The sequence below is a fragment of the Thermobia domestica genome, chromosome 17, assembly GCF_964235325.1.
Source record: "Thermobia domestica chromosome 17, izTheDome1.hap1.1, whole genome shotgun sequence".
Classification (NCBI taxonomy): Eukaryota; Metazoa; Arthropoda; class Insecta; order Zygentoma; family Lepismatidae; genus Thermobia; species Thermobia domestica.
Genome location: NC_137470.1, coordinates 54,987,413 through 55,013,641, shown reverse-complemented (window position 1 = coordinate 55,013,641; position 26,229 = coordinate 54,987,413). Strand labels below are relative to the sequence as shown.

The window sequence follows — 26,229 nt, the reverse complement described above, 5'->3', positions numbered from 1 at the left end:
AACTATAAGGGGAAAACCTCACTTTTCAGGTTACTTTTCTCATATCTTTTTTACAACGCATTTTTGAGGTTGCAAATCTCAAATTCTTGTTCAACGCTCCAATTAACCTAAACGAACCAAATACCAAAACTACCCTAAAATTTGCAAAGTAAAATTATATGACTGGAATATTGATAACAGCCAGCTCATTGTGAAAACGAAAATTCAGCATGGCGTGATGCCAGTGTTGTGAACAATATTTTGGGTAAGTACCTATAACGAAGTTGAAATGTCCCTATTTTTGATCGAAAGTCCCTACGAAAATTTTTAACATAAATACTAATGCACAATTTAGCATTAGAAATATCTTTGCATATAAGTTTGCTACACTAAATTATGCATGCTGATGTTTCCCATTCTTTATGGCATTCTAGAAACATTGAAAGGCGTGATTGTATTTCACATAGTTGAGTTGGATTGAGTTGATTTTGAGTTTAACGTCCCTTTCAGCAGTGAGGCTATATGAGACGGGACCTACTGATTAACATGGAATCCGAACCACATGAGCACCCGCCAGGGATCAAACCCGGGTCTCCCTTGTATTTCACATGGAGCGCTTTTCCAATACCACTGGGTTCAAATATCGTGAAGAAAAGGGGAACTTTACGGTATGTTGGTTGTGGAGAGATATGTGCTGATCTGTCATAGCTAAAGTTCTACAGCCTTTTACTTGTGCCTTCAGGGGTGTATTTATAAGTAAAGGTGAATATAGGAGCTGTGGCATCAATTTTGTTTCTCTTAGTTTTAACGTCAGTTGTCATTGAGCGAAGTCGTTACAATCAATTCGTTTTCTATGGTATTTTCCTTTTCCTCGGATGTTAGAGCCTGAATCAATCCAAACCAGGGTTGGGACCGAGATGCAATTAGAAGTTGTCAGGATAGTGTAAAAGACAGCGACATTAACTAAGATTACCATATGACAGTTAAATGTACTTTATTTTCATGCATTAATTTTCTTTTTTTTAAAAAAAAAAATCCCTATGCTTCGTACCAATTTACAAAATCCGTCCCTACGATGATTAAAGACGTGAAGATGTCCCTACGTTTAGGGATATACTCTTACAGTTGGCAACACTGTGCTTCACCACAGAGAAAATTCGAACTATTGCGAAGTAGTGGAGCTATAAGCATATAAACAAAGCAAATTCCGTAAGTGCAGGAGAAAAGGAAATAGCGTAACAGGCAGTATCAAAGTTGTTTATTCACTTGAAAAATAATGAGGTCTTAAGTAACTAATTTTCATCTCATAGAATAGAATGTTCACGCTATTTATTTACTTATTCTTACGACTGAAGTTACTATTTATGTTCGCACGCTGTAGAATGCGATAAAACACATACCGTAAATAGTATTTTCTATTTATGGTATTTTCACATTCTATTGTTCTATTTTTTCATTAAGTTCTATCTTTTCCCCTTACAATAGAACTTAAACGGGGAAACATACAATCCATGTTCGTAAATTTGCTGAATGATTTAGGTAATACTCGTAGACGAAAGATGAAAATAAATGTCACAAAAGACAAAAGCCATGGTGATTGGAACAAAACGGTTGGTGTCAAATATAGAAGTAGGAGGGGAGAGAATAGAACAGGTGACTAGTTTTCGATACCTGGGTAGTATTATGAGTGATGATATGAAGTGCGAACGTGAAATGAAAGCAAGGATGAGGCAGTGGCGGATCCACGGGGGGCGATCGGGTTGACCGCCCCCCCCCCTCAAAAGAGGAAACTTTCTTATTTTATATATAAATAAAACCCATCCCAGATTTTGGAGCTCTTAAAATTAGCTCTAGCTTGTAAGTAGCAGTATTACAACCCACTGCTGCTCCCAGAAGTTCGTCCTGGATCCGCCCCTGGGATGGGGATGGTGAAAGAAGTCTTTAGAAGGGAGAAAATCTATTTTGTAGAACCTTCAGTAAAGAGTTGAGAAAAAGACTCATAAAATGCTTCGTGTGGAGTGTTGTATGGGGAGGAAACGTGGACATTACGCAAAAATGATGAAAAAAACACTGGAAATGTGGATGTGGAGAAGAATGGAGGGAATTAGCTGGTTCGATTGGAAAACGAATCAGAGACTGTTAGAAATGTTGGAGGAAAAGAGAACAATTTTAAATATTATTAAGAAGAAGAAGAGAATCTATTTGGGACACTGGCTAAGAAAGAACTGTATCCTGAGGGACGTGCCAGAGGGTATGATTTCAGGAAAGACAGTGAGAGACCGAAGAAGACTACAATTAATGGATTATATCAAAACAGAGAATTCGCACGTGAAGACGGAGTGGTTAGCGGAAGACCGTGGAGCATAGAAACTTCTCAATTGCAGCAAGTGACCTGCCAATAGTGGCATAATACCTATGGTAATGATGACGTAGACGAAAAACAAATAACTTCACATACGGAGAAATATACTTGCTGTTACATTTCAGTGCCATCTCTCAATCTTTCACCTGATAAGATTGACATAACTTCTGATTTAAGCTGTTCAGTCGCTCAGTGGAGAAGAGCGAATTATATATCATTGTATATCTTGTGTCACGTGAGGTTGGTGGTGGTATCAGAGTGAGACGAGTTGTCTGAGTCTCAACAATAGGATTATATGCACGTTCTGTAGCATGAATGTCGCAGGAAGAGACGAAACAATTTACCTCTTCACCAATCCGTAATCACTCGTGTGCGCAGTGAAAGAACGTCGAGTTTATGCGGTTTGTTTTTGAAGTCTGCAAAAGTATTTAAAAATTTCTTTAGTTGTGGCATACAAGAAAGCGTGCAAATTCGTGGTTTAACCCTTTAACTGCCACAATGTATTAGCAAAAACTATACCCCTGGGGCCAAAACGTAATTTTGTGTATTCTCATTTTATTATGGCCGATTCTGCGTACTGCATATGTATAATTTTCGAAGACAAAAACAGTGTGAGGCATCCACATGTGCCACGCGGCACAAATTTATAAAAACAGTGAGGCATAGCGTTGATGCCTCATGGCGGTTAAAGGGTTAAAGAAACATTGGCGTCATTTGGGGAGACTGTGGGGAGAAGTTTCATTTGGGGAGAAGTTTCATGAGTCTGAGAAACATATGTTTTTATATATATATAAATTATATGCTAATCCATTAAAAACATTAAAAAATGTGAAACCCTTATGCAGGTGGCCAGTATCCTCCCCGGCAAGGTCTGAAATGATGCTACCGTAAAGATAATTTACAGAATATTTCAAGATACCCAAACATTCTCGGGTATTTAATTATTGTAAAAATTAAAAACCCGACGTACCTAGGGATTTTAAGTAAAGGGGTCAACATACTAGAGACGCCCAAGCCCCAATTCTTTAATAATCATTTTCTTCCATTAACCATTGCTCTCTTTATCCTAAATGACTGGAACGTGGGGAGAAAACCAAGAAAATGCATTTCATTAATTTATTATCGTATGTGTTTCCAGGGACGTAGTCAAGGGGGGAGCGGGGACATGTCCCTAACCCGAAATTTTGAGCAAGGACAAAAGTGGAAAGTGGTTAAAAGAAAAATTGAGGGAAGAGAAAAGAAGTGAAATAAAATACAAAATAATAATTATAATCTATTCTCAAAAGTCGAAAGTCATGAAAATATCCTGTGGAAACGAGCCCTTACAGGCCAGAGTAAAAGAAAGAGAACTTGAAGAGGTCAAGAATTTCAAGTATCTGGGAACTATTTTGACAAGAGACACTGACTGCACCAAAGACATCAGGTCAAGAATTGCCGTAGCGAAAGAAGCATTCAACAAGAAAGGATCGCTCTTAACTAGCAGGCTCAATATTGGACTTAGGAAGAAGTTGGTCAAGTGCTATATATGGAGCATTGGACTTTATGGTTCAGGGACTTGGACATTACGGAAGTTTGAGAAGAAATATTTAGAGAACTTCGAAATGTGGCGTTGGAGGAAGATGGAAAAGATAAAATGGACAGAGAGAGCAACAAAGGAAGATGTTTTAAAACAGATAGGAGAGAAGAGGACACTTCTAGCCACCATCCTTCGTAGGAAGGGCAATTGGATAGGACACATTTTCTTCATACCGCCATAGAAGGAAAGATGGAAGAAAAGCGATTAATGGGAAGAACAGAACTAACTGATCGACCATTTGAGAAACAGAAGAAAATATTGGGAGTTAAAAGAGGAAGCTGAGGATCGAATAACGCGGAAGAAACATTTCCAGGCATAAATCTAAAATTAAAAAAGAAGAAAAAACTCTTTAGTCCCTGAACCTGCCGAAAGGCAGAATACTTAATAATAATGATCTATTCTCAGATTTACTATTACAGTATTACGATAGTACAGTGGAATTCAACAGCTATAGGTGAGTATTTCTATACTAGATTAAACAGTTGTGCAGTAAATAGGTACTCAATCGAAAGTAGGGAATTTTTACATCAGATTTCTGGGAGGAGACCATTCCCCTTGAGGATACACTCATAAAAAAATGGTGTGTGAAGTAATGAAGAAGTTCACTAGAGGTAAAACCCTGTATGTGTACTTGTTGCTTATATGGGGGAGGAGGGGGGGGGAGACTTCGGCCATTTCTTTGAGTTTCAGTTTTTTAACGTACATTACATTTATTTTAAGGATGATTCCACGTAAAACTTCCTCTACAAATAGGATGGGAATTGCACAAAGGTTACCTCGTTGGACTCTGTGTTCAACAAGTTTTCCAATGATGTATCAATCATAACTCTGTTATTATTATGGGGGTCCCAGAGCCACAAACGCGAAGGCTTGCAACAGCCCTTCAAAAAAAGGATATACAGGGCAATTTTTCATAGCAATTTGGTTCTGAATTTTTATTTCGCTTTGTATTGCAGGAATGAGTGCAATTTTTTATATTACTGTCACAAGTCTTTTGCCTACACATTAACATAATTTTGTCAGCGTAGGGTGAATGCAACGGTTGCCAGGGCCCTCCAAAGTCTATTTTTTTTCAAATTTTTAGAAATTTTTGTTTCTTCTTTTTCCTCTAGGAATACGGCGGGAAATGTCACAAATGTTACCTCGTTTGATGTTCTATAAGCCTTCCAACAATGTACCAATCATGGCTCTGTGGTAATTAGGGGCTCCAACGTGAATGTCTTCGATTTCGTTCAAATCCTGGTGAGCGTTTAAAGATTAGCCTAAATAGAGGGCACGATGGCTAAGCAGTAGAGCACTTACTTCTGGTGCGCAGGTCCCTAGTTCGATCCCCTGCCAAATAAGTTTATGTTGGACAACATCGTGTACGTGCGCTTTCTGGGGGTATTCCCATTTCCTCCCACATCCTCATCCCACCAATTTTTCTATCATCTTTCACTTACCTTAAGGAATCGTCTCCCTTAGCCTAATGGACATAATTGTGAGACGTTAAACCGAAACAAAGATTTTCCTTTAGCTTAAAGGGTTTAAAAGTAAAACATGTATCTAGAAATATAATTTCATTCATGCATTATGCACTTGTCGCTATTTACACCAGGGGGCTCGGGATTTCAATCCCACCTTGTACAAGATGTTATGGGAAAATAAACATTTGCTATATTAAATTTTTTATACAAAAATTACTTCTTGAAAAGATAAAGTGCTTGAACCCCTTTGATGAAATTCTGAGTATGCTATTCATTGCTTATACTTATGCTCTCTGACCTATTTAAGCGTTTTCAGCTTTTGAAAGGCAAATTTTCAGGATCTGAATTAGCATTCGTAAAAAAATTATTCCACTGTATGAGGATCGTAACTAGTTTTGTTATAAACTATAGTGTAATAATCAATTATTGTGATTGTGAGTTCAGTTTAGCTCCTTTTCAGCACCGAGGTTCTATGAGACGTGGACCTACTGATTAATGTGGGATTCGAACCACGTAAGCTCCCGTCGGGAATCGAACCCGAGTCTCCCACACCACAAGCGGTACGCTAACTGCTTAGCCACGAGGGATCTCTGAATCACCAATTATAATCTACACCATTGCAGTGAAACAAAATTGTTTAGATTCCGGTAGGAGCTCATGTAGATCTGATTTCACGTTAAGCGGTAACTCCACGTTTCATTAGACTCGTTGCTACCAACCAATTCAAAATTGTTTTGAAAGAACCGCTAACGAACGGAAGTTGAAAAAGCATATAATATTAAAGATAAAAGCAGAGTGGGGAATCCCCAACAGTGATAATTCTGCATATTAAAAACATTTAAACAGGAATTTACTGAGAATATAATATCTCACTGTAGTCAATCAGCATTAAATTAAATTTCATAAGTAATAAAAACATAAATTACAATCCTCTATTATTCGATATATTTATTTTAGTTTCTTACACTTATAGCAGACGACCTCCACAACCAGCTGGCTCTTCCACTAAATAACTAATTGGCCTGCCATCTAGTGGTAAATCCAAGCAGTGAACGCCAAAGAAAAGTGTTCCTTGTTTATAATCGTGTGTTAAAAATTATTTCAATTAGGGAAGCGATTTCTTTGGTGTCATCTATTACAAGAACTACATATACATTTATAAATTAAACATTTGTGCTTTTTGTTATTTAGAGTTTAACAGCGTTCAAGAAAGTACAGCAGCGTACAAAATTATTTATCTTTCTCAAACATTTGCACTTGCATCCACCCTTTGCACTTTTCGTGGACAGTTTTTGTTTTCACATTAATTCTAAGAAATGAAATTAAGTTTGTTTTTTATTGCATTTGGCAGTGACTGCACAAGTTCGTGCTTGTTGGTGAAAAATTATAATCATAAGAGAAAGAGATGGAAACTATAAATTGTATCAGCGAAAAATATTACCGGTACTTGCACATCGAAAATTTGAAATGTCGAAAAAAAAAAAGAAAAAAAAAACTTTCACGTAGCGAGTTTCAGAAGTTTACATGTTAAGGAAACGAAAATAAATTAGTAAGTATCTTTTTTTTCCCTATTAAACGGTTGAATTTTCGGTATGCTGTGCTACTACCATTTGTTGGATAATACGGTGTGGATGTGGAAAGAGTGTAATTCTGCTACCTTAAAAAAAAAAAGGAAAAGAAAAACTATTATTGAGCTTAAATAATTATGATCATTTTTCGCGATACGCCCTTCAAACTTTTAAGCTAATTGATAAATAGGTTTTAAACAAAATATAGAAAAATATACTATTCTTTAAGAATAAAACAAATGAAATCTTTGGTTTACGTCCCACACTTATACCTGCTAGGCTAAAGGAGACGGTGATGATGAGAAATGAATAAAATGGTGGAATGAAGAAAGTGGGAGGAAACGGGAGAACTCCGAGAAAACCCTCGTACACGGTTTGTCCCCCACAAACTTCACTTGGCGCGAACGGGGATTGAATCAAGGACCTTATGCACCAGAGATGAATGCTCTACCACTGAGCCACCGCGGCCCAAGAATAAAATAAATAGGAAAAAATAATTATATCTTTAAAGAAATTACTTGCATGACGAAGAAGAAAAGCTTGAGTGTGTTTCCATACAATCCATTTAGATTACAAATACGTAATATGAGAGCACTCTCCATGTTTTTCTTCTGAGCTATGCATTAATAGATTTTTAAAAGTATAAGTATTATTATCATTATTATTATTATTATTATTATTATTATTATTTGCTACGTGCGATATATTTTCCTTTTTAGGAAATAATTATTTTTTATGGTTACTGCGCGCTTGGAAAACCTGGAAATTCAGGGAATTTCAAATCGACTGGAAAAATCAGGGAATTCTTAAAATTTTTTGGAAGAGTATAAGGTTAAATATTTGCTTTCGTATATTGTGTTAGCATCCATCTCAGATCCTCTTTTTATTGGATCAAAAGATCCAATATATTTCAGGCAAAAATTTTCTTGTAGGCCTTATATCTCGAGAACTATATAGTGTAGCCAAACCAAAACTACCAATTTACTCAGTATAATGTGCTTATTCCGAAAAAAAAAAATAAATAAATAAATAAATAATAAAAAAATAATAATAATAATACGAAAACTCGATTTAAGGACCGTTCAAAAATTTTGGGACCCCTGATCCACAAAATTCAATATATTTCATAGAATCAAACATTTTCTTGTACGCCCCATATTTTGAGAACTACATATAGTGTAGCCGAAACAAAACTAACAACTTACTCAGAATGATGTGCTTATTCCGTAAAATATACGAAAACTCGATTTAGGGACCTTTTAAAAATTGTATGGCTCGTGGTCGACAAAATTCAATATATTTCATAGTATCAAGCATTTTCTGGTACGCCCTATATTTTGAGACTACATAAAGTGTAGCGTAACCGAAACTAACAATTTACTCAGTATGGTGTGCTTATTCCGTAAAAAGTATGAAAATTGGATTTACGGGTCGTTCAAACATTTTGTGGCCCCTGATCCAAAAAATTCAATATATGTCATTCAATCAAACATTTTCTTTTACGCCTTATATCTGGAGAACTTACATATAGTGTAGCCAAACCCAAACTATAACTTAACTCAGTATGATGTGCTTATTTCGTAAAAAATAGAAAAACTCGATTTAGGGGCCGTTCCAAACTTTTGTGGCCCCTGATCCGAAAACTAATTATTGGCTAAGGTCGAAATCTTTTGATACATTTTTTGGATCATTCCTAAAATTCTTGTTTGACTTAGAGCTTTGCACCTCACAAACCTATAACCATACTGAATTCCAGTTCAAATATCAAGTTTCATGTCTCTTACCTTCCGGGATTCTCAGGTTTGAACATTATATGATAATAAACGTTATCCCCACACCAGACCCGTATTTATATATTGTGCGCCCCTGTGCTCAAAATAATTTGCCGCCCCCGCACAAGTCTATTCCCCCCCCCCCCCCTCCCCGAAAACAACTAATATTAAAGTTGAATTCACAGTCTTTGGGGTCGCTGAGATGAATAGTGAATAGTGACAGTTTTAATCCAATTCAACTTGGAGTGGAGGGTGAGTGTATACTCCACTCCCCAGGGAGGTGGAGAGATTTTAAAAGTAATCGAAAACGACAGACATTAGTGTTGAATTCATAGTTTCGAAATCGCTGAGTTTAACGGTATCAAGTTTCATGATGTTTAAGTTCATCCTCACCAGTTGGGTTGGGGGTGGGAGAGGATGTCTTTTTAAAAATAATCAGTTGAGTTAATTAGAAACTACCGTAATTAAAGCAAATTAAGCACATTAACATATTTTCTCGCAGTGGCGCGAGTTGTTAGTTTTAAATATTACTTTATTGTTAATCTTTTAAAAAATCCAAAATTTTGCCGTCCCCTGAACTCTGCCGCCCTGTGCTTGAGCACAGAATAGCAACGGGCCTGCCCCACACGACGGCCTAAGGCCTCGTACCTAATAAACCTGCAAGCATGCCGAATTTAAGTTCAAATACCAAGTTTCCTTCCTCGTTGAATTTCCAAAAATCATTCCGTAGTTGTACCCTCTCGTACGTTACAAAGGCAAGTTTTTACTTTCACTCGGACAGTAACCGTAACCGATTCATCTGACCCAGTTTCCGGAGCAGTTTAGGAACTTGCACCACCCGATCCTGACGTAATGTCACGTGGTGTTATCATGTAGGTAAGGGTGGAATAAAACGGGCCTTCCGGGGCTTGTAACTCCCTTCATTCACTCAGCTATTTTCGTAATGTGAGTAAATCACTTTTTTTATCAATAAATTTGTGTGAAAAGTAACTATGTACCATATGACAGCACTACAGGTACAAACAGTTCCAACAAGTGACTGAGGCACAAACAGTTCCACCCTATAAGAACCGATTGAAGTCAGTGTCCGAGTCAAAGTAAAATCTTACCGTTACAAATCCTATGAACTTTCCAAATTTCAATTTTCAGTTTAAGCGGTTTGGCCTGGACGTCAATAATTGTAAACTGGCGAGTAATCCCCACGTTCCTTTGAGGAATCCCTCGCAGACAACTTGCGGAGGTTTGAAACATACATTTTTCAATCAAGCAGGCATGATTTCGAGTGTCATGTTCTAAACCGCACTCTGTACGTTGCATTGTTTTCGAATTACAGCCCTCTGAAGTTCATTTTTCCACGCTTTCTGCACCTTATATCGCCGAAGCTATCCCTCACTGACCAAAGATCCACAGAACTTTTTTGCTGGTTTCGGTGTCGGGAATCAGCTACCAAAGTTTGTTCAAATAGTTTCTTACCACCCTGTATATATATTTAATAATGGCTGGTTATTCCATTACTGGAAATACTAAAAAACAATCACTATTATATATATATATATATGGCTGATTCCAGTGAATAACCGGCTAAGTCAGGAAAAGTAAATTTTACAGGAGAGCAGTTTAAAGGTAAATTTTACAGCAGTTACCTGGTTAATTTTGACATAACCAAATGCTGTAACTTCCTCAATTTTATGAATTCGCCTTAGCCGGTTCTGCACAATGTAGAATTCACAAAAAAAAAAAAAAACTGATACCTGGAAAATCTTAATTAAAAAAAAAAACTTATCCGGTTATTCATTGGAACCAGCCATATATAATAGTGATTGTTTCAGTATTTCATTCGATCAAAATTTAAATAAAGTAAGCCAAACTGAACAAATGAGCTTTATAGTTAGATTTTGGAGTAACAAGGAAGAGTAAGTTGTTAGTAAGTGTTTTGGATCATTGTTCTTAGGACATTCTACAGTAACAGATTTATTAGTCGCGCTCAAAGGAAAGCTTCTGTCTTTTCACTTGAGACGTCTTTTGCAGGTCTTCATGGATGAACGAAATGGTAATGTTAAGTTTTTTGGGGAACTTAAGGATATAGATGGTGGCCCAGTTGTCTTAGAGTTTGGAACGTGTGGTCTACACAGCGTGACTAAAACGACCATAAAATCTACCGAGTGGAATTATCGTAGACTTTCTAAGAGTTTTATATAATGTATTTAAAAACGTACCAGCAAGAAGAGCAGATTGTGTCCTTTACTGGTTCAACGAAATTTCCAAAGAAATTTTACACCATACGTTGGGTTGAAAAGACTCAAGTTGCTGATAGAGCATTAGAAATTCTTAAGAACTTAATGAGTATGTTGAAATACCTAAGAGAGAGAAGAAAGAACGAAAATCTTCAAGCTACGAAAGTATCTAATCTAATCTAATATAAATAAAAATAAAGAGTTTGTTGTTTCTGTCTGTGTGCGCCCTGGGGACCAGAGTAGTGGACCGACAGTTACCAGATTTTGGTCAGGGGTTCCTTGGTCCAGGCACCAGATCAAGACGAACCTTTTTTTTTTTTTTCAATTTCATTCAATTTCGGGAGTCTCGGGGGAGGGGGGGTGTTACCGGACCGGCCTGGCGACCAGACAATTTGACCGAGAATTACAAAATTTTGGTCACGGATACCTTGGTCCAGGCCCCAGACCAAGGCGAATCGTTTTTGTCAAAATTCGAACCAGTGAGAGTCTCAGGGGGGCGTTTACCGGGACAAGTAAAAGTAGTAGAAAATGACCGGTATTAGTGTCAAATCCATAGTTTTCGCGGTCGCTGATATCAGTGGTGACACTTTCATTAGCGATGACTTGCAAATTCAGCTACCATTGTATGCGGGCCGGGGGTACCTGCGGGCGGGATACCGAGACATGTAAAAATAATCCAAAATGACCGATATTAGTGTCAAACCCATAGTTTTCGCGGTCGCTGAAATGAATTATGATACTTCCATACGCGTTGGCTTTCAAATACAGCCCCCTGCGAAGAATGGGTACATTCAGCTAGTATATATATATATATATAATAATTTGTCCAAAATTAGCGTTTTTAAAACTGCTTGCTTCTGAAGTTGAACCATTTTTAAGGGCATTTCAGGCCGAACACCTCATGATTCCTCTCTTTTTGTTCAGAATTATGAAATAATGGAATCTGCAATGAATAGATTTGTTAAACACTATGTACTGTTTAAAACTACAAATGTCGCTAAGATTAATATAACTGATTCGGAGAACTTGGTTAGTGCAAAAAGTGTTAACTTGCAATATGGTTGGTGTTTGTGATACTATTAAGCAATAAGAGAATGTTTCCTCGAAAGATATGCTTCTTCTCAAACAAATCTGTCGGAAATGTCTGCAGTCATTTTGCACAAACTTATTTCAAACGACTGTTTTGAAATTTCAGTTCAACAGAAATCTGTCGTTTTGTGATCCCAATGTAGGCCTATATTGCTTGACAAGTCCAATATTTGGCGAGTATAAACGCTGTGACTGCCAAAATGGCCTGATTAGTAGATTATTTGGTTGGCTTGTACTTACAAGCAAGATTTTTCAAGCCCTGCCAATGTAATATGCAGAAACCCAGAAATTGCTATGAAACGACTTTGTTCTTGCCTTGGGATGTTTGTTGAAAACAAGTGGATTTCTAGAATGTTCGCTGATCCAGTAGAAAGAAGATTTAAAATTCTGTGTTCAGATCCAGTGTTTCTTGGAGAGGCGAATAACTACCGTACTCAAGGGCAATCCAACTTAACACATTCTGGAAAAGTGTTATTGCATCTTCTGAATCAGAACTCATGTCATTCCTTAAAAAGATTTTCGTACTTTCGTATGGTAATGCTGTCGTAGAGAGAGGTTCTTCAGTAAACAAAAAATGCTTAATTGGAAATTTATCTCAAGAATCACAGCGACCGGTATGGGAAAGAATAAAGAATGCAAGTAATGTTGAGAAGGTAGAAATTACAGAGGATATGATCTATTATGTGAGAAATATCCGAGCGAGATGTCGCGAAAACCGTGAGCAGAGAGAAACAGGAGGGACACGAACATGAGAAAACTATGATGGCGGAGAAACGAAGAAGTGAACTAATGAAGAATTTGGAAGAAAAGAAGAGGAAAGTGGTTGCTGAAACGAAGAAAGAAGCACTGGTATTTGAAGACCATATTCGCACATTACAAAAATCTTAAACATTAATATTCAGTTCTTTTCTTTTTTTATTTTTATTTTAGTTTTATTTTTTTTTTTCGTGTGTATGTGTGTGTTTGTTTTATTGGTGTTAAACAGTTTCATGTGTGCTGGAGAGAAGTGCTTGTAGAGATATGAAGAGGTGCAGTTCCTTAGTGACGTATAGTGCAGTACAAAATTAATGTTTTAAGTGTGACAGCAATAAAAGGGTTCACGCGAGCAGATGATTCTACCAAATAGAAAATTTATAGGGAAAATACGATGTGAAACGTTTTTCGTGAAGGAATGGGAGTGTGAAAATATGTAATTATTGTTAGTGCCCAGCATATTGAAATAAATTTGAAGTGATAGTGAAAGTACTGTATGTCTCTTCCACTATTCTCGTTTATGTTTACTCCACATTCCCTACGGACGCACCTCCTCGCTACCGCTCAGGCGCTCCTGCCCTGACTCGATTAGATTGCATTCGTGCTTTTAGTGGCCACCTAGCACAATTTGGTTCGTGTTTTATGCACTGTATTTTTTATGCCATATTCTCACATTATATTCATACTGAGCCCTCTTGAAGTCAATCTCCAAGTAGTGGAGCTCCTCATTTAGTGCATGCCCTGCTAAAAGAAGTACAAATCTCTAACCTAACCTGTAAATGTAAGAAATGTGTCAAAATTTGGTAGAACCGCCTTCTCGAGTAATACCTAGTAAAATCATAAAACTAAAACTTCTCATGAGCTCCTCCGTGGCTAAGCGGTTAGCGTACGCGCCTTTGGCGTGGGAGACCCGGGTTCGATTCCCGGCGGGAGCTCATGTGGTTCGGATTCCACGTTAATCAGTAGGTCCACGTCTCATATAGCCTCGCTGCTGAACGGGACGTTAAACTCAAAATCAACTCAAAACTTCTCAGAAAAATATTCCGTGTTAAATAATTATATGGCCGCCAAGAAAACCGTTGGAAGAAGGGGAAAAAAGTAAGTTGCTTGTTTTATTACATGAACATTTTCACATCAAAGTGTGTTCACTGAAAATCTCATTTTAGATGTTTGGTGCAAAATTATGTCCTTTCTGTATAATTACAATGCTGGAGAATTATAAGTAACATTTTTCTGACATTGTAACGGTGGAAGTTTTACCCATTGGACCAGGAAAACCTGGGAAGGTCAGGGAATTTTGCATCTTGAGATGTGCAGCAACCATGTTTTTATTTCTCCTTCATGTCATAATGTTTTAATTTTTGGTTGAATGAGAAATAGGAAATGTAATGAGCAGAGAACAGTATTACTATTAGAAGTAACAGTGGCGCATTGTATGATGTCGGAGAATATTAAATTGAGGTCACAAAATCTCAGAATAACATTGAACTAGGATACGTATGAACCGTTGTGAGTTACACAAGCTGAAATCTTGTCTGATGCAAGCATCGATAGGGAAAATTATTTGACATACTCTTCAATACCATCAGATAAGTGTTGCCTATACAACATAAGTTTTATTGTTTCAATAACTTCACCTGATTATTACATATTCCAGAACGACACGAAAACTAAAACTTATAAAGCCACATTTGTTATTCAGCGTTGGAGGCACGGTGACTCAATGGTGAAGGTCTTACCTCTGGTACGTGGGGTCCCTGGTTCGATCCCCGTCGAAATAAGTTTGTGGTGGATAATATTGTGCCCGTGGGTTTTCTCAGGGCAACCCCATTTCCTCCCCGTTTCTCATTCTACCAATTCTTCCATTATTCATTTGCCTTAATCATCGTCTCCCTTAGCCTAAAGGACGTAATATTGGGTCGTTAAACTCACAGATTTCAATTTTTTTCTTATTCAGCGTTGCAAACAAAAGATGCTAGAGTATCACAAACATCGAAATTTCGGAGGCCTCTATAACAGTAACAACGCAATTGAGACGGTTTAGTCAATGCATATACAAAATACTTCGTATCAGATACTATAAGACATGATATGATGTACCGGTATTTAAAATCAGTTGGAAAAAGTGATATAAAATTGAAAATTTGATTGTCTTTTTAAAAAGGGATTATTCCGGGGAAAAAAACCTTAGGTAAGTATCACATCGAAGATTTATATAGTTTCCAATAGCCAAAAATATATAAATAATATAAAATAAAATGTAAAAAAATCATGACGTTTACATACAGCAACTTGATATCTGAAGTTGTTTCCGGAAGTTAAAAAAAAAAGAAAGTGCAAATACTTGTGATTACAACTACCAAAATCTATGGCTGTAATACTATTGGAGCAAAACCCAAAACAGCAATTGCAATTATCGCTTTAGATAAATTTTATGGGACAATATTTCCCACCAGTAAAATATTGTAAACAGTATAAAAATGTATACCCATTTTCTCATGCCGCTGGAACGGTTTGTGATATCAAACTGCTGCCGTGATTATGACCTTCACGCCTATGAAAAAACATAGACGTGATTGGATGTGAGGCTTAGCTAATTAATTTTTCGGAATAAAACCCTTTAGAAAAAGTCAAATTTTCAATCCCTTGTTCCTACGTGCTCCAAGTACTTCAGCAGGCTTCCTGGTCAGGGAAAACTCAGGGAAAATTGTCCAGGTTAGGGAAGCTCAGGGAAAAAGACTGGAGATCAGGGAAATTTTATAGAATATATTTTTTTCTAACATTTAATTGTACACCAATTTCAGCTTAGCCAACCATTATAATACCTATTTGGTTTTTATTAGTGTTTTTCTCGTTTGTGAGTAGATATTAATGATGACAGTATGGGACGTTGCTCAGATGTTTATGGGAGGGACGTGCAATTTTCGTATGAGCAATTCTCTATAGAATAAATGTTCAGATATATAAATATTCACCGTTATTTATTCCTTATTTATGTTTGAACGTCATCTGACACCTGTCATGAAAGTCCTGCCAAAGATCAGGGAAATAGATTTCTCCACATCAATAGGAACCCTGTTCATATAGCGATCATGATATTCGAGACTAACAAGGTCTCGGTTGTAAGGTACTTTGTATGCGCATTATCCCGTTCGTTTCACTTATGTTATTACGGGACTTCGGATTGATTTGTACTAAAAGAAAAAAAACCAGCAAACTACGCGCTAAAAATCACTAAAACATGCACGGAAAATAAGGAAATCTGCACTAAAAAGGGTAAATTTGCACCAATGAAAAGCTAAAGTTAAATGGGTAATTATATTACATTATATTACATACTAGCTGTTATGACCGTACTTCGCACGGGCCAGATAAAATATCTATGTAAACAAACTGAACAACGAAAGAAAAATTAAACATTTCTAAAATTGGATGTATTTTGTATGAATGCATATCCGACAAAGTGGATGTGTTTCCATTGGGATGACTTTAATAGTAAAGACGGTTTATACTTAATATAACCATTAACTAACCTGCTTTTAACCACAATAAAACCATGTACTACTAAACAGAAAAAAGAAACAACAACACGAATGTAGACAAAATTATGGATTTCACACAAACATCGGTCATTTTAGATTATTTTTATATGTCTCGGCACCCTCTTTAGTATGGGCCCGTTTCTTAGCTGATGGGGGCTAAATTTAAAAGTAAACACTTTTTTGAGTTTCGCCATTGAGCTCAGCGACCCGGAAAACTGTGGATTTGACAGTAATATCGGTCATTTTGGATTATAATTACATGTCTCGGTATCCCCCGCCCCCGTTGACCCCTGGCCCGCGGCCGAAGGGGTAAATTTGGAAGTTAATGCGATCAGTTTTACTATTGATCTCAGCAACCGCGAAAACTATGAATTTGACACTAATATCGGTCAGTTTCTACTTCTTTTATATGTCCAGGTAAACAACCCCCTTTCTGAGACCACCTGGTTCGAAATTAAAAAAAAAAAAAAAAAAAAAAACGTTTTTTCTTGGTCTGGGGCCTTTACCAAGGTACCCGTGACCCAAATTTGGTAACTCTCGGTTTACTCATCTGTTCCCCAGGCGACACACAGAAAGACAGACAATAAGTTTCTTTACGCGTTTTAACGGCACATCGCTTACGGATGACAGCTCGCCCTACTGGAGTCTTAGAAAGAAAATCTTGAACTGATTTTGGTTTCTTTGTGTTATTTACTGACATGGCATGCATTTCAGATTTTGAGTGTTTCACGCATTTATCGTTTTTGGTGCACTATCCGTAATGCCGTCAATAAAGGAAGAGTTAAAATTACGGTTTCCACGAAGAAAGTTTTAATTCTTGGGACACAGATTACAATACACCAATTTCACATTTCCTCCTCGTAATTCACCCTTTAACCAAACACCACGTGGATCCAAATACATTTTCCAGTTCTTAAAAGTACTATGTTGAACACCGTCATTGTACCGTAACTGTTTTTCGCCATTTTTCACAAGGATGGAAAGAACAACCGAGACCAATAATTCTTGAAGATCTACACTGACAAAAGATTACTGTCTATGAGACGAAGGGGTCCTGTCTCTATGAGACTCTCGCACTTCAAAACAAAATGCGCTTCCTCGACTACAAAGAACAAGAACTCCGTCACTACTAAACTAGAAGCGAAAATGACTTCGAATTGGAAATAATAGATCTATGCGTTTAATTTCGGAGAGAGGCTATAGGGAAACTTTAGAGTTTACTGCTTTTCTTTGAATTCCCCGCTCATTGTTGGAGAAACTTTATATTTTATTATATTATTTTCAAGTTTAGCGAAATGAGAGTTTTACCACAGCGGAAAATTGAACAATTAAGCTCAGAAAAACAACGCAGAGGCTGTTCTTTCTTCACACCCACACATACACAGAGAAAGTATTCCTTTTGTCGGGATGGTTTTTGAGTTAGGTTCATGGCGTCTCTTTGTACTTGCCTCCGATACTTGCACAATCATTTTTTAGAAAGGCTGTTTGGGAGTACTTGATCACTCTTCACCCACCTCTCTAAAAATTGATATGCAAGTACTGAAACATTCTTAAACATAGATATTTAGATAGTTCACATACCAGTTTCTCAGTGATGCCTTGACCCGACTACGATAGGTCCCATAGTAGTGGTGTAATGTAAGTTCAACTCATCAATGTATATTAAAAACTTTTAAAATCAAAAATAAAAGAAACAAACAGGCTGAGGTTCCGTAAACGCACTTTCAAGGAAGTGAAATCTAAAAATAAAAGTAAAATGTCAAAATACAAAGTAAGGAACTTATACAGGTGAAAAGCCAAAAACAGGTTATTTAAACTAAACAAATGGTGAACAAAGGGTCAGTTATTTGGTCAGTGATTTTGACAGTCAGTCAAAACAACATAGTCGACCATTAAAATTGGAACCTAGCCAGTATGGACCTCAGCCTATACCATCAAACCATCCATGACAGACGTAAATTGTTAAAATTTTTAATTTCTATATTTATTAGTTTGTAACCTTCTTCTCTATATAACATGTTTCAATAATAATCAAAATGCATCTAAAATAGCATTGTCTTTCTACCGAGGATAAACAATAAGCTATATCCTATAATCATTATTCAAATTAGCAACAAATCTCGCTCTATTTTAAAGTTACGAAACAGTGAAGCTATGAACTTTTAAAGTTCACTTATTTCACGTTTTCGATGCCCTATAACTTCGAAAATATCCACTTTTGAGCACAGATCCATATTAACTTTTTTTTTTTTTTTTTTCGTGTTTTGATGTGAGGAATCTGTTCCCAAAATATTGTGAAACATTTATTTAACACCATGTATATAAGCATTATGTACTGCGTTTAAACTTATTGTACTCTATATAGAGTAGTTTTTAGAGGCATACTAAGAGTAGTCGTTTTTAGCGTCATATTGAGAGTTCGACTAACGCTTATTATGTGTAGCACAGTTTGGAAGTCTGATACTAAAAAATGATAAAATTTAGGACTTATTGCCCCCTTCTCTGGCGAAAGCGGTTAATTCGCACACTTCTGACCTTATTCCTTTATTACAACCGAAAGTTGTAAATCTACTGTTATTTCCGGGTTTAGTTTAGAATTTATATAGGTTGGAAATTTACTCTAGTTTTGGACTGTGAAACGAAACTCACTTATTCGGTTACTAAAGAGACGGAAGCGTCTTTCTTGTCCATCCTTCGGTTGTCAGGAATGTTCAAACAACATCCGACACACAAACACATGTTGCTGCAAAGACTAGACTACTTCTTGTAGAAGCTTCGTACTTAAAGATCTCAACAATATGCATTATAAATAGCTGTCAATATAATTGCTATAAGTGTTTATTTCTTTCTTAATTCCAGGTGGCATGCGGAGAGGAGTTTCAAATTGCTCAACATATTAAAACATATACACACATAAGAATGAAGCAAAAGATCACTTTTAGTCCTCAGACTTTAAAGGCACCATTTACCAAGCAAAAAGCGAAGAAGAATTCTCAGTTTCGAGAATTCCTCTTCAAGTATTGCCAGAGAAGATTCCTCGATGAGTTCACTCTAAAGAAAAATTATGTGGACGAAATTTGTTGAGGTAAGTTCTAATTGTAAGTTTCAAGTTGTACACAAATACCGTTGCATTAAGTAAACAAAATTGGACGCGGGCAGCCAATTTCATTTCATTAAATAAACATAATTAGTAAAAAAGACGTATTCATGTCAGAGCCTCCGTTATGAGTGGGCTATAGAGGCAGCTGCTCATGGTAATACTTTACAACGCAGGTGTGGCTATTCTGGAACACATGGAGATCCCATATCCTTGTGTTATATGTATTATTGGTATCTTATTAATGAAAGAAGGTAACATGACATGTTGACAACCAATGATGTACCATGTTACCCCTCTCCCTAAATAAGAATGATGCAGAAGATAATATTGGAAGTAAATATTCGTGAACGCACATACCCACCGTCGCTAATGCGCCTGTTCCCTACGGACGCAACCCCTCTTTGCCGCTCGGGCTCCCCTGCGGCGCTCCTGTTCCGACTTGCTTATATAGCATTCGTGCTTTCTAGTGGCCACCTAGCACAAGTTGTTTTGTGTTTTAAAGTTAAATCGTGTTTTATACATTGTAGTTTTTATGTCGTGTGTCACACGCTGTAATTATGCCCAGCCCTCCAAAAGTCGATCTGCATCCATTAATGCAACTTCTCTCTTAAGGAACACATTCTAAGGCAGTAATAGTGCATTTCCTGCTAAAAGAATTTCATACTTCATGAATATGTGTTCTCTTGTTTGGCAGCCTATTCTAATTTACGCTACTGCACTTTATTCTACGCTAATCTACACTTTTCCATTATTTGCTTTTCTACCCTATCTTGTTCTATAGTTTACTATGCAACTTTACTGTACTCTGTTACTTCTTAATCGTTCTATACTACTCTACTTCAACATGTCCTATTCGTTGATGATACCCTTACTGTACGCTAATTTTCTTCTTTAATCTATGTTACTTTACAAATGTCTATTCTACGTTACTCTATGCGATGGCACGTAGTATCTCCCCCAAATCCATCGATGGCTCCGGAGCTTGTACTGTGACTTATAGTGAGCCGTTTTAAACGACCTCGCTTATGCATACACGCACCATCACTGACGCGCCTGCTCCCTAGAAATGCATACCCTCGCTTCTACTCGGGCCCCTCTGCTGCGCTCCTGCCAAACTAATTGCTAAGAGCATCCGCCTACTTCTCGTATGTAAGTAGCTTTTCGAGAATATTCCTATACCATTAATGCATAAAGCTCATTCCGTGGCTATACGTACATACCACAAGGCCACTCCAAGTAATTAGTTCAATCACAAATTAAAATTTGCATTTAATGGGGCTACATTATTACATTTGACAACTAGAATTACCCTTTAACACTTATAATTTTTGCCCAAAGTAACTAATTATTTATATTTCACTTTACATTAAAACGAAAGATAAATATACAAGGAAGGATACCAAGAATGAAAGGTTTCCCAAAATTACACAAGAAAGAGGTGAAGCTTAGACCAGTACTAGACTGTAGAGGCAACTACTGGGAGCCACTAGAGAAGGAGTTGACGGAGATTTGTGAAAGCATAAGAGAAGGACAAGAATCGTGCAGAGTGAAGAACACAGAAGAAGCCAAGGAATTGTTAAGAAGAGTGGATCTTATTGGAGGCAGAAAACTTATGTTTAGTCTTGATGTTAAGGCTATGTTCCCGAGCCTTAGTAGAGAAGCAATAATAAGTGTCATAGAGGAAGAAATGGGTAGTAAAAGTATAAAAGGATGGACAAAAGAGAAAGTAGTTAAGGCTCTGAAGTTAATATGGGAAAACAGTTATTGTATAATCGGTGAGAAAGTGGTAAAAATAAGAAAAGGAATCAGTATAGGTTCGAGGCTGAGCCCAGTACTGGCAGAAATAATTATGAACAAATGGGAGAAAAAGGTGAAAGAAGAAGGGTGTAATAACTTGATCATATTTTGTAGGTATGTGGATGACTGTCTAGGCTTGTGGAAAGGGACTAGGAGACAATTAGAGAACTTCAAAGATAGTGTGGAAGATAAAGAAAAAGGCATAAGCTTGGAAATAGAGTTGGAAGAAAATGGAAGAATAAACTTTTTAGACATGACCATAATAAAACAAGGAGAAGGACTGGTTACGAGGTGGTACCAGAAAGAGTGCTCAGCGGGAGTGTACTGCCATGAGAGGAGCGACGTGGATAGGAGTACAAAGAGAAATTTCATAACAAATATGATAAGAAGAATAGAAATGATGGAGGACGAAGAGGAAGGAAGGAAGGAGAGCATACAGAAATTCTACAGACAGTTAAAGAAGAACGGTTACAAAAAGAAAGAGTTAGAGAAGGAAGAAGAACGCAGGAAGAGGAAGAGAGGGAGAAAGAAGAATGAAGAGGATGAGAGTGGAAAATGGCATGGCATAGAAAGTATGGGAGAAGAAACGGAGAAACTGAAGAATTTATTGAAGAAAGGAGGGTCAGAACTTATAGAAAGAGTGGAGAAACTTTATTAAGATCAATAAAGAAGAAGAATAGAAAAGGAACTAAAAAGATTAATGAAGAGGAAGAAGGGGTCATTTACAGGGTATGGTGTGAGGACTGCGATATGTCATATATAGGAGAGACAGGAAAGAGAATGAATGAAAGGATAACAACATGAAGATGATGTTAGGAAGAAAAAAGATACCAATGCCATATACAAACATGTTAAGGAGACGAATCACGCAATTAATTGGGATAAGACGGAAGTATTGGAGATGGAGAAAAGAATGATAATAAGGAAGTGGAAAGAAGCGGATTGGATAAAGAAGGTAGGAAGAGATAAACTGATGAACTGGACAGGGGGCTTACCAATTAATGAATCATGGCAAGGAAGTTTGAATAACATAGAGAAAAAAAATAAATAAAAAAAAATAATAAAATAAAAGGCCCTTATAAGAACCAAAAATAAAGGAAGTGATTAATTGGAAAGTGAACACGAAGACTTATAGGATGGGCTGAAGGCCTCGGTAAATAAGAAAAATAAATAAATAAATAAAAATAAAAAAGTACAACAATGACTCTATATATGACTGTTAAAAGAATTTAAAATTTTTTTATAACAATGAATATATATATGACGGTTAAAGAATTTAAACTCTGTTATAACAACATTTATATATATGTCTGTATTTTCATTAATTTCGATCGTGTCTGAAGAAGGATATGCTAGATATCCGAAACAGTTACAAATTATAATTTAAAATAAAGTAAAGTTTTAAGCTTTGGTCAGTGTCTCTTTTGTTAAAACAATTAATCCAAAGCCATGAATAGTCTTACTATTAAAACGAACTAAACATTTTAAACACTCCGCCCTAATGAAAATCCCACATGCAAAAATCATCCGCTACATGCTTGCGCAAGAGCAGCAAAATGTTAACAATCAACGTGTCATCCATCCGTCACATTTTATTACTCAAGATGTCTGTTGATATTTAAATGAAATTTATAGTTACTTATAGGTAAGCTACAGACTCCGTTACCAGCGAGATTAAATAGAATGAAAACTAAGCAAACAATGGGCCTCTGCCTGCTCGGGAAGTACCGTTCCAGGTATATCATATATTTTCCTGCTCACAACCTTGCACCTATGGGACTCTGCTCCACGGTCCGAATAATTCATGAAATTGATATTTGAAATCTTTTATCTCACCAGAAATTTCACGTAACTGTTTTGTTCTTTTCTTTCGTTTGTTTGTTTAACAAAAAAAAAAAAAAAAAAAAGTGTTCTAGAGTGGCATACTTTCAGGAAAAATGGTGAATTACATGTGTGTAGAACGTAATATTTTTTACATGGTCTCGGAAGTAGTACCGAAAATTTTACTACATGAAATTAGTCTGCAACTAAAAATGCTCCATGAAGAAGGAGAGCACTGCAGCTAACGATTTTGCGCAGAATTTTGATTTACTATGAGTAACTTTTAGTTGAAACGGCTTCTTTATTAACTGACTTTTAAACGTTTCCTTTATAGGCTTTTACAGAAGACCCGAGAAGACATGGCTGATTTTCCAATATAGTTAGCAGTTGATGAAACTACCGATTCATGCGGTAGATATCTAGGAAATGTTATTGGATAGCTAGATTCAAATGAACCAGGTTCGCCTCACTTGATGCTATGTAAAGAACTGGAGAAAACTAACAATTCAAGTATTGCCAGACTCATCCGTGATGCCTTGCGTAAGTTGATTTTTTTAAATTTTTTAACTGAGAGAAAGAATGATTGAATCATATGTGTTTGGAACCAGGAGTGCATCGGCGGAAGTGGTCCACCGGGTACGGACCCCCACTCCCTTCCCTAACAAAAAAAAAAAAAAAAAGAAAAAAGTCGTAATTCGACAGAAATTTTTACATTTCTTAATACAACTATAGTCGTTTAGCGGATAAATGAATCATGTCGCTTTAAAATTTTGTCTTACACTTCGTTTTCTTATAAAAACAATCTAGCTTTATCATTTTTTTTTTTCTGAGAATATAGGTTTCTGCGGCACGTCGTTTATTTGGGTGTAGAATAAGATCAGTTCAATATTACATTACATACACGTTATATTTGGACCTTCCAGCAAAAGTATATTCTAAGGAATGAGAAGTCGGCCCTGCCGTAGTTCTGTGTAGCAATAATTAACTTAAACCAATTTGAAAATAAATATATAATTTAGTTCTTATTTTTTAAGTTAGAAAAAAGTCCTCATGTTCTGTCTATTTCAGTATTAGGAAGAAGTTCTTCAAACTTGGTGGTAAAACTATATATGTGCAGGATGTCCCAGAAGTCTTTCCCTGATTACAAATATTCATAAGGCATGAAATATGACACATAAACAAATACCTTTCATCGTTAATTGCATGTAACATATTAAAGATTTTGTGTACACAACTAATAAATTTCTACGTGTGATCCTTTCGTTGCCTGAAGGATATCAAGGCGATATTCCATTTCCACCCAGTGTTGGTCGACATTACGTGGGGGATGGATGTTATGACTTTGGTAATTCTGCGATGTCGTTCGCTGGTTTTGATTAAACCTGGTCCTTGACATTACGTCAGAGGAACAAATCCAGTCGTATTATGTCCGGTAATCACGGAGGACAGTTTATGGGACCATCACACCCGATCCATCTTCCCGACTTTCTCCTGGTTTTAGTACATGTTTATGCAAATGGCGTCCGATTCCGCTGTTATTACGTAACTGGACTGTAACAAACAAAATAACAGTAAGTATGTACACAAAAATTTGAATGTTACATGCAATTCAAGATTAAAAAAAAAAAAAAGTATTTGTCTGTCTGTCATATTTTATGCAATATTTTATGATTTATGTTTGTAATCAGGGAAAGAATTATCTACATCCAGTGTATATATATTTACCCTTTCGCAACCTGGCCACAGAACACTTCAATATATATATATATATATATTGAAGTGTTCTGTGGTCAGGTAAGGAAAGGGTAGATAATTTCCTTATACTTTTCAGAATGCAGCTTCCAGTATGTTGGCAGGTGGGCAAGTTTTAAAGGCATTGTGTCCAAAAATGACACATGTAACATATATCGGTCATGGCCTTCACAGAATTCCTGAAGAGGTACAATCTCAGTTCCCACGTAAACAAGCTAATTTCCACAGTGAGAAATGTTTCTTTGGGAACAACTGTTCCCAAACAAACGAATATTTGGATAGGAATTTCGTACTTTCCACAATTATCGATAAAAATTCGATGTATTCTTGGAAAGCATAATATATCTGCTTCCAATATCTCCTTAGAAAAGCATTTCATCGGCTTTAAAAGTTATTTTTTGATCCACTAAATAGGTCAGGTATTTACCAGGCTCAGTGTGCATGTGACGCTTTATGTATAGGTTAAATCAAACGTAGTGTATTAACACTCGAATTAAAGAACACATTAGACAATCAAAAGAGTCATAAGAGGAGGGTATGTCGTGATTGTCACTTCACCTAAAACAACATACAATATGAAGCAGGTTAATGTGATAAGTTCAAGGAAAAAAAACAAGGGGGGAGGGGGGAATAAACATTCTTTATCCATAAATATAAACCGGCTTTAAATCTGGATTCTGGTAGTATTGATATAATCTGAGTACCTATCCTTAGTACATATTTTGGATCTGGCAATAGTGACGTAGCATAGACACCGCGCTCGTTTGAACTCAGCTCATTCTTTTCTCGTCCACTGTGGTCTACACGTTGGTTTTTAGTACCTATCTTTCACGTTGTGTGTATCTGGTCGTATGCATTCCTTTTTCAATACCATATTTCTCTCATCCATTTTTTTTTTCTCCATGTTACCTTGCCACTGAAGACGGAAGTACCTTGTTGTTCCAATACGTTTGGAAAACATTTAGTTTTCCCACGGAGGATGTATTGCTAAGTAACCAATTTTTTGTTAATTTGAATCATCCTCTCATGCACCTACGTACAGGGTGTTTCACTGAAAAAGCCGTGATTTTGAAATACAACAACGTATCTTATTGATGACCATAGTAAGAAAAATTTACATAATATGATCAGGGTTGGCTGGTTTAAACCAAGGTGGTTTAAACCAGCTGTTTTTTTTTTCAGAAAAAAAAAAAACAACTGGTTTAAACCAGAAAACGAAAAATGTTCGTAAAAGTGTAAGTGTTTGTAAAATCTTGATGAACACACATTTGTTGGTTATCACGTTTCACTCCCGTATATTATTCGTATTATATTCAGACCTAAATTCCCCATTCATTACTCAAAAAGATTATACTACAAAAGCAATTTTATATGTATATATAAAGTTTATAAATGTTTGTTTTGTGATTTTTTTTGTG

At 36.5% G+C, this 26,229-nt stretch overlaps 1 long non-coding RNA gene across 5 annotated transcripts in view; it reads left to right on the top strand.

Moving 5' to 3' along the window:
- Positions 1–6,412: 6,412 nt before the first annotated feature.
- The window catches only part of LOC145674582 (uncharacterized), an 87,562-nt gene continuing 67,745 nt past the window's right edge, over positions 6,413–26,229 (top strand). For 4 of the 5 annotated variants that reach the window (XR_014128988.1, XR_014128987.1, XR_014128986.1 and 1 more), the window contains exons 1-3: positions 6,413–6,932; positions 19,201–19,426; positions 23,394–23,599. This is a non-coding gene — a long non-coding RNA (uncharacterized LOC145674582). The remainder of the gene's footprint in view (positions 6,933–19,200; positions 19,427–23,393; positions 23,600–26,229) is intronic. The other variant, XR_014128989.1, reaches the window with a different exon arrangement.